The following is an 8,898-nucleotide window of genomic DNA, read 5'->3' as shown; positions in this document are numbered from 1 at the left end:
TGTTTTTACCATATGGGTATACAACCCTAGACAACATATTGTTTAGTTGATTGGTTTCGAACTTTATAAAAACTGGAAGAGTACACTCATTCTTCTGATTAAAAAAAAATCTTTGAGATAGAATTCCCCTTCCACAAAATCCACCACTTGAAGTATACAATTCAGTAGTCTCAGTGATTCACAGATTTGTGTAACTATCACTACAATCTAAGTTTGGACTATTTTTATCACACCCCCCCAAAAGAAATCTTGTACCCATTAACAGCTACTCCTCCTCTTCCCCTGACCCCAGCGCCTGGCAATCATTAATCCAATTTTTCTCTCTCTAAATTTGCTTTATTCTGGACATTTTACATAAATTGAATTATACAGTATGTGATCGTTTGTGTTGCGTTGAAGGTTCATCCATGTAGCGTATCTCTAGACTTCCTTCCTTATTATCAAGGAATATTCCATTGCATGGATAAACCATAGTTTATCCATTCATCAGTTGATGGATATCTGGGACCTTTTCATACTGTAAATAATGTTGCTATGGACATTTATAAACAAGATTTTGCACGGACATATGTTTTCATTTCTTTCAGGTATATCTAGGAGTAAAATTGGTGGGTTGTATGGTTACCCTACGCTTAACTCTGAACAACCAACTCTTTTCCACAATGGCTATATAATTTTACATTTCTACCAACAATGTATAAAGATTCAAATTTCTCCATATCCTCTCATTCTTATTATCTTTGTTACTGAATACAGCTTTGTTATTATCTTTCTTTTTGAATACAGGCATCCTAGTGTTAATATGAAGTAGTTTCTCATGGTTGTGATGTGCAGTTCCCTAATGGCTAATGCTGCTGGCCACTTTTCATATGTTTATTGGCCATTCTTATTCTTCTGATTGCTTTTTGCTCTCAACATTGTTTTTAAAAATTCATCATTGCCAATGTATGTGGTTGAGGTTCATACATTTCATTGAAGTATTCCATTGTGTGACTACATCATGATTTACTTATCCATTCTCCTGTTAATGGTCATTTTACTTTATTTTGTTTTGCTATTGAAAACAATCCTGCTATGAATTTTCTTTACACATTTTCTGGCATGCTCTAGTCACCCCCCTCTTTTTTTTTTTTTTAAATCAACTAAAATGCCTAAATAGTAAAAACTGTAACAACTGTCTTTGTGCAACATATCAAAAGGCATACATAACTGGCCAACCTAACAGGCCACATGCTAAGTATAATCTAGCCAGGCAGTACTATGAGTGTGTGTGTGTGTGTGTGTGTGTGTGTGAGTATATGTGTGTTGTAAATGTGTAAGGCTTGCTAAGCAGAAGGAACGCAATATATCATTTGCTGAATGAGACAAATACATATGCATGTATACATAAGTATAAACACAGAAAGTCACATGTAAAAGCTATGAGGTGATCCTAGCAGTCTTGTTCAAGGCCATCATAAGATCTCTTTTTTTTTTTTTTTTTTTTTTTTTAGCTTTAAGCACTATAAAGCTAAAGATATAAATAAATTTAAAAAAGGCCTGCATTAGAACTACCCAAATGATCTAGGGGAAGAAATCCTAGGAGAAGGATTTAAAGAGACCGCATTCCTGCAGGCTAAGGGAAAAAAGAATTTCAAATCAGCATATCGGGATAGAAAGGGTTATTTTTAAGACTGGCGTTAAGTACCTGGTCTTCAGTACTTGTGGAGAAAGCAAGAGGCAATGGGGCTTCAATGACAGAAGTAGGAATTTAGGTCAAATGCTACGAAAAACTTCTGAACTCTAGTGTTCGAAGAAACTAAAATATGTAACCAAAGGGATTTGTGGACCCATACTCTGGTATTTTTTCAAAGGGTAGAGAGAAAATTTGTAAGAGGACTTAAATTGAGCCCTGTTCATGGGCAGAGAGGTGCATTACATCAATGGCATCCAATTCCTTTGACTAGTTCTTCCTTTGGAGTCCACGATTTAAAGGATCCTGCCTAGCAAACGACATTTGTTAAATAATTTCCCCCACTGCTTTTTAGTAATTAAAGAAATATAGAAATTTCCATCAGGACATGAGCCGAGATAAGCACACATTAAGTATGTTCTAGATGCTTTCTAGAGAAAAAATAAAATATATCTAATTAGAGTAGAACAAATCAAATAAGGTGTATTCATGGAATAAACTACTATACTGTAGTCAGCAGGGACCATCAATCGATCTACCAACATGGATAAATCTCAATTTATGTTACATGAGAGGAAAAAAGAATGAAACATGTTACAGAAGGATATATTCTGTAGGATTCCATTTCTGTAAATTTTTATAAATTATAGTCATAAAGCAATGCAATGAAAATTATGTACTCACAAGTATATAAATGTATGCTAAAATATGAAAATAAAATAGAAGGCTCTTAAATTACTGAGAGAAGCTGCTCTTGGGAAGATGGTGAAGGGAAAGAAGACGGAAAGGGGTTTGGAAGAAAAAGCACTTTAATTTTATCCGTACTACTTATTTCTCTTGTTAAAAATCTATCAAGCGGATGTGGAAAATACTACTTATGATTAATAAATAATTAAGAAACAGCAGGGTGAAAGATGGGTATACAAGTGTTTGTTTTTTCTGTATTTTTAAAAATTCTCAGAGACAACAACAGTCAGAATCTCTGATTAATCCATCATTACCAATATAATTCTACCGAATTTCAAAAGTTCCAGCCAAAAGCAGAAAAATGCATTGTGAGTAAAGGCACACTTTTCATTATGCTTTGTGAACTGTTGAAAGTAGTGCACACCCCCAATTGCTCTACAAATCTACAGCATCCTAGGACCCTAGGTTAAAATTCAGCGGATGGTAGCCCCTCTCTTAATCTCTCCCAGCTGTAGAGAAGCACAGATCCACACACAAACAAGTAAGTGTACCTTCCCAATCTTACTTCCCTCTCTTTAAAAGAGAATGGAAACAAAAATATCGCCTATTGTCCCCCATGTTAAGATCTGCTTTATTACAGATCTGCCATGACACCAGCAAGAACTAGGTCCTACCCTTTCCACTCTTTTCCATCCATAAATCTGGGTCCCAAATTCTTTGATCCAAACTGCATGACAATCTAGACGCTCTATTAGCCTTCTGGCTGCCTCAAACAGAGAAGTTAAAGGTAGGCACATTTATGAAGTTGAGGCAGAACCGTTGGTTTGGGGGAGAAGTAAAGAAAAAATCTTAGAAAATAAGGCAAAGGGACTTCCCTGGTGGCACAGTGGTTAAGAATCCACCTGCCAACGCAGTTCGATCCCTGGTCTGGGAAGATCCCACGTGCCGTGGAGCAGCTAAGCCCACGAGCCACAACTACTGAAGCCCACACACCTAGAGCCCGTGCTCCGCAACAAGAGAAGCCACCGCACCGCAACAAAGAGAATCCTAGCTTGCCCGCTGCAAATAGAGAAAGGCCGCGCTCAGCAACAAAGACCCAACACAGCCAAAAATAAATAAATAAATTTTTTTAAAAAAGAAAAGAAGGCAAAGAGAGGGAACAAAAATCAATCAACTAAAGAGGCTTGATGACATCAAAGTTTTCAATTATTGTATTGAAATCATCCTGCTGGCAGAGAGGAACGAATGTAGATCTCTAAAGAGTGTCCGCGAAAAGAACAGCAGGACCACGAACAAGACATCTCTCCGGTATCTACTGCATCGTAAAGTTCAGCCAGATTTTGAGGTTTGCTTTATAATACATCTCGTGAATAAAACCAAAGCAAAAAAATAATGACCTCATATTTTCAAGTAAAATTAACACTCGAAGACGACGTGGCACGTCCAACCTGGGGCTCCTTATACACTTGCACACCGCCACTTACACAGGATGGCACAGCTCTTCTTGGGAGGCACAAAGTAAAGGTATCCTCAAGGACTTGTGCCCAGAGAGAGGGAGGAGGAAGCAGCCCCTGCAGGGGCTGAGCCTGAAGGGGAAGGTCTGGGTAGGTGCATCTGGGGCGGGGGTTGGGGGGGGCAGCAGAGAGAGCGAGGAAGAGAGCTGAAGGGTTGATTTACGATCAGCTTTTCGGTTCTGTCTCAGGTGTTCCTGGTGTGAATGCTGTTGTTCCCATCAGTTGAAAACATCATATGGGAAAGATTATGATCAACACAGTGGCTTTTTGCAGATTGGTGAAGCTCTGTTGGGGTGGCAAAATGCCAAACGACCAGCCAGCTGACACTAACGAGCTGTGAGAGGTAACAGCTGAACCCTGAACAACATGGGGGCTAGGGGCGCCCACTCTCTGTGAAATCGAGAATCCAGGTATAATTTGCGTCTGCCCCCCACTGAAGGACTGCCTCTGTATCTGCAGTTTCTGCATCTGCCAACTCAGGCAACCACAGATCATGTGGCACTGCAGCATTTAATATCGAAAAAAATTTTGCGTATAAGTGGACACACGCAGATCAAACCTGTGTGATTCAAGTGTCAACTATACCAACATCCAGTACAAACCGGAGCAGACTTTCAGAAGAGAAACACGCAATTCCATTTGGAGTGAGGATATTATGTTCACGTTAACAACACAACAAAATGCTTTTAACGATGGAATCTATCTTACTCGAGATTTGTATGCAAACTGATGGGAATAAAAAACAAACGGAAAGATTTCATAAACCATGTCTATGAAGTGGTCTGAGTTCAGAAAGTAATATATTATCTCCAGCTGCATAGTTTTTGGAAGGCTTTTTGGGGAGAGTAGAATTTGAGTTAGGTCATGAGGGGTAGGTAAAATTTGAATTTGATAAAGAAAGATGAGAAACAGCACAAACAAAAGTATGGGGATGGGCTTCCCTGATGGCGCAGTGGTTAAGAATCTGCCTGCCAATGCAGGGGACACAGGTTCGAGCCCTGGTCCGGGAAGATCCCACATGCCGCAGAGCAGCTAAGCCCGTGCACCACAACTACTGAGCCTGAACTCTAAAGCCTGCGAGCCACAACTACTGAAGCACGCATGCCACCACTACTGAAGCCTGCGAGCCTAGAGCCCATGCTCTGCAACAAGAGAAGCCATCGCAATGAGAAGCCCTCGCATCGCAATGAAGAGTAGCCCCCGCTCACCGCAACTAGAGAAAGCCTGTGCGCAGCAACAAAGACCCAATGCAGCCATAAATAAATAAATAAATAAATAAATAAATAAAATACAAAAAAAACCTTGCCAACTTAAAAAAAAAAACAAACATCTTCAGTCTTTAAAAAAAAAAAACAACTATGGGGATTAGGAAATCTACAAAGAATGCGTAGGAAATAGTAGTTCAGTTTCACTCACTTGTAAGGTACATGGGAGAATGAAAAATAAGTTAAAATAGCTAAGTCAGAGCCTCATTAGCCAGGGACAGGAATGCCAGCCCAAGAATTTTAGCCTTCCCTCTGTGGCAACTGTGCAGTCCTGACATGGCACAGTAAAATCTATGCTCCAGAAAAATTCTTCTGACAGCAGCAATATTATTACTTACGAAGTCCATAAAGTGTTTGAAGAAACAAGGGAAGAACAGGTTTATATTTACTCTGACAGCTTAAAAGGTTGCTGCCATTACGCACGGAATTTTGAAATCTGTTTCTGCTGATTGTACTGACTCTGCTGAACATACCTAACCAACAACACGGGAGTGTAAAACTCAACGGAGACAATACATTACTCGAACCTGAAATCAAGTGACAATTTCATCTACACCCATGGACCAGTGCTTCTTTTTGGTTCCATTTACCAGGAAGATAAACAACAATAATTTCAGGCAATTAATTCATATCTTTGGAAAGGCCACACAGGAGTTTTGCTGAATACAAGAATATCGTTACAGCAAAAAAAAAAAAAAAATGGAAAACATCATTTGCCATGCAGCGAGTGTGTGTGTGTGTGCATCATTGAAGCTAGTCTTTCAGAAATCGCCCTAACCATCAGAAATCCATCCACAACTTCACAGACGCTTTAGCAAGCTGGACTCTCATATCAGGGTAGTAGTTTCATCAGACCTTCTCACTTCCGAAGGATCCACAGTATAAACTTTCAGAGCCGGCAACATAACCCTTCTCATCAAATATTTGGGCAACGGGTGGAAAATTGTCCTGCCAGCTGAAGAAGACAAAATCCATTCCTTCTGGCAATTTTCTGCAATGAAAACTCCAGGAATGAATGTGCAATAACTTGTGGAAATTTCAAATATTCTCACACAAAAGCAGTGTCCTCCAAATCTCGAACTGTAAACGAACTCCTTGCTTATCTGAATGTTAAAATGTTGATTTCGCCTTGTGTTTGAATGGCCACTAAAGAAGAAGAAAATACTTTGACTTTTAAAGCCAAAGAAATGCTACATTCAAAGAAAGTAAAGGCACGTTGAAAGCTGTACTCGGTTAGTAGCATCTCCCAGGTCGGGATGCAAGGACCAAAAGACCATTTTCTACCACTACCTCGTTCCCAGAGACGGGGGCTTATCTGCTCAGATTAGGATGCTATGCACAAGCCAGGCCGGAAATGGATGTCGGGTTTGACTCTTCTTGGGTGGTTGCAACAAGTTCCATCTGCTCTGTGATGCAGAGCTGGATCACTCTGGTGTTCTGATAATGTCTCTTCAAGGCTTCTCTCGAAAGCCCTCGTTTGCTCACTCCCTAACTGTGTAAGAGCTTGGCAGGTGGGTAGGTGATGGCAGGGGAAGCTAAAAGGGTCTGCAGCATGTTAATGATGGAGAGAGGATTGCACACCAGCACTCCAGGTCCTCAGTTTTGCACATGAACTGTTTAACCATTCTTTCCTGTGTGGGGCTTACGCTTCTTAGGTCACCTGGCTGCTGAGATGCATGATGGATCCAGTTGAAGGATAGGTGGGGAATGAGGGTTCTATTGAAACACCATACTGAACAAACTAATACTGAACAAATTAATTCAATCTACTTTCTTTAATTTGGAGGCTCTTCCTACCTCCATACCCTTTTCACCAATGGATTTCTTATTTCTGTGGCTTGTTTGTAATCATAAGCAATTGACTCCAATTTCCTCAAATGGAATTTTACGCAATCCGTCGGTGAAGTGTATTTTTGCAATGCCTGAAAATGTTAAGTGAATGATGTAAACAAAATGACCAGTTGCACGCATTATTTAGTTTTAAAAAGCAAACTCTTTTCAGAGGTTTTAAAAGAACCTATTTAACAGGTAAGTAACCATTATACACAACACCATTCAGTGGCTCAAGGACAATTTCTTTGATGCCTTCTCTGCTTCATGCACCATGCTACGAGTGAAATACTGAATGAGTATCAGGAGACAAAATCCCTCCCCTTCAAGTAGTTGACGTTTTTAGGGCAGGGAGAGACAGACAATATACACATTTTCAACACATATAAAAATATATAGCATGTTAGATGATGACAAAGTTCTGTAGAAAAAATAGAGCAGGGAAGAGATTGTTGGGTAAAGAGGGAATTACAATTGATGACAGTGTGGCTAGAAGGGCTTAGGATGGCAAAGGAGGTAAGAAGGCAATGCATATTTAGGAAAGAACATTTCAAGCACAGGGAATAGTAAATGCAAAGGTCCTGAGGCGAGAGTGTGTCTTTAATACTAGAGAAACCATAGGAAGCAAATGTGGAGAGAGGTGTGTATGGGGGAGAGTGGGGAGGTGGCAAAGGGTAGAGAGGAGGAGGAGATGAGAATAAGGCAGGAATGGGGACAGCACACATGCAGGCCCTTTTAGGCCCCTGGACTTTTGAGTTTGAGTCTGAGCGAGATGACGAACCTTTGGCATTTCCAGACAGAGGAGTCATGATCTCACTTTCCCTTTTTTTTTTTTTTTTTTTAACTAGGCAAAGAAACTTTATTAACCTTTGTTTCAAACTTTATTCCCAGGGTTCTTCACCATAGTTAGTGGCAAAGAATGAATCGTATATAAGTAAAAACTGAAAAGAGCTGCAGTGTCCAGGGGTTTGGGCTTAAAAATATTAGAGATGTAGATTTTATCAGATCCGTAAACAAAATTTTAAAAAGCAGTCACAATATAAAATAGCAGCTCCCAGGAACTTCGAGCTTTATCCTCGTCAGAAGCTGACTCAATTCCGTTTCCTTCATCCTTGGAAGCCTCATCAAAATTCTCCACAGGATCTAGAACTTCATCAACCTCCAACTCTCCAGTAGCAAGTGGTGCCTTTCCATCCACAGACTGTTTGGGCAGAGCTTCAGCCAGTACTTCCTTAAACTGGTCAGACTGTCTGCGCCAAGCTGGTTTAAGATGCTGGGTAGCATTTCTGTCAGCTGCTTTGTCTCAGCATGGCCTGTGAGGGTGAAAGTGTCCGCTGCCAGAGATGCCTGAACTTCAGGGTTGTGAAAGTGGATCACAGTTCCTTGGTTTGTGAACATATGCACCCCTTCAATACCAGAGATATCGTTTGCCCGTAACTTCTTTCAAGGGAACTGAAGTTTTCTGTCCTCTTCTGTGGCTGTTCCATGAACCACCTTCTTCTTTCCGCGAGCAGTTCCTTTCCCACCCACGCGCACTTGTGCCTGCAGTTTGGCGAGTTTCTCCTGGTGCATGATCGCTTCTTTCCTCCGAGGCTGCTGTCCTCGGGTTCCGCCGCGAGGTGGAGGAAGAGACAAGAGACGGCATCGCCTGGCCCCCAGGGCGGCCACCGCTGGCCCCACCTCGACCCCGAGGGTCAGCCTGAGTGGGTGCGCCTGTCCGTAGCATCGCCTTCCTCTCCTGCCCTGTCCCTCCCTGTCTCGCTCCTTCCGGGCACTTCCCGCCCCCGTTCCCATCCTCCTCCCATGCCGGTGTCCAGAGCCTTTTTGTACCTTGTTGGAGCGGAAATGGGGACACGCGGGGGACTAGGGTTGGCGCTCAGGGGGTCTCGGGCAGACCAGCTGAGATAAGGGGCACACACGCGGGGACGCA

The 8,898-nt window shown here is 41.5% G+C and overlaps 1 pseudogene; it reads right to left on the bottom strand.

The window, feature by feature from the left end:
* Positions 1–7,989: 7,989 nt before the first annotated feature.
* Positions 7,990–8,694, bottom strand: LOC137755872 (transcription factor BTF3 pseudogene; annotated as a pseudogene).
* Positions 8,695–8,898: the final 204 nt, after the last annotated feature.

The sequence above is a fragment of the Eschrichtius robustus genome, chromosome 21 (genome assembly GCF_028021215.1).
Source record: "Eschrichtius robustus isolate mEscRob2 chromosome 21, mEscRob2.pri, whole genome shotgun sequence".
In the NCBI taxonomy this organism is placed as follows: Eukaryota; Metazoa; Chordata; class Mammalia; order Artiodactyla; family Eschrichtiidae; genus Eschrichtius; species Eschrichtius robustus.
The sequence above is the reverse complement of the archived record's forward strand: the minus strand, read 5'-3'. Positions and strand labels throughout refer to the sequence as shown.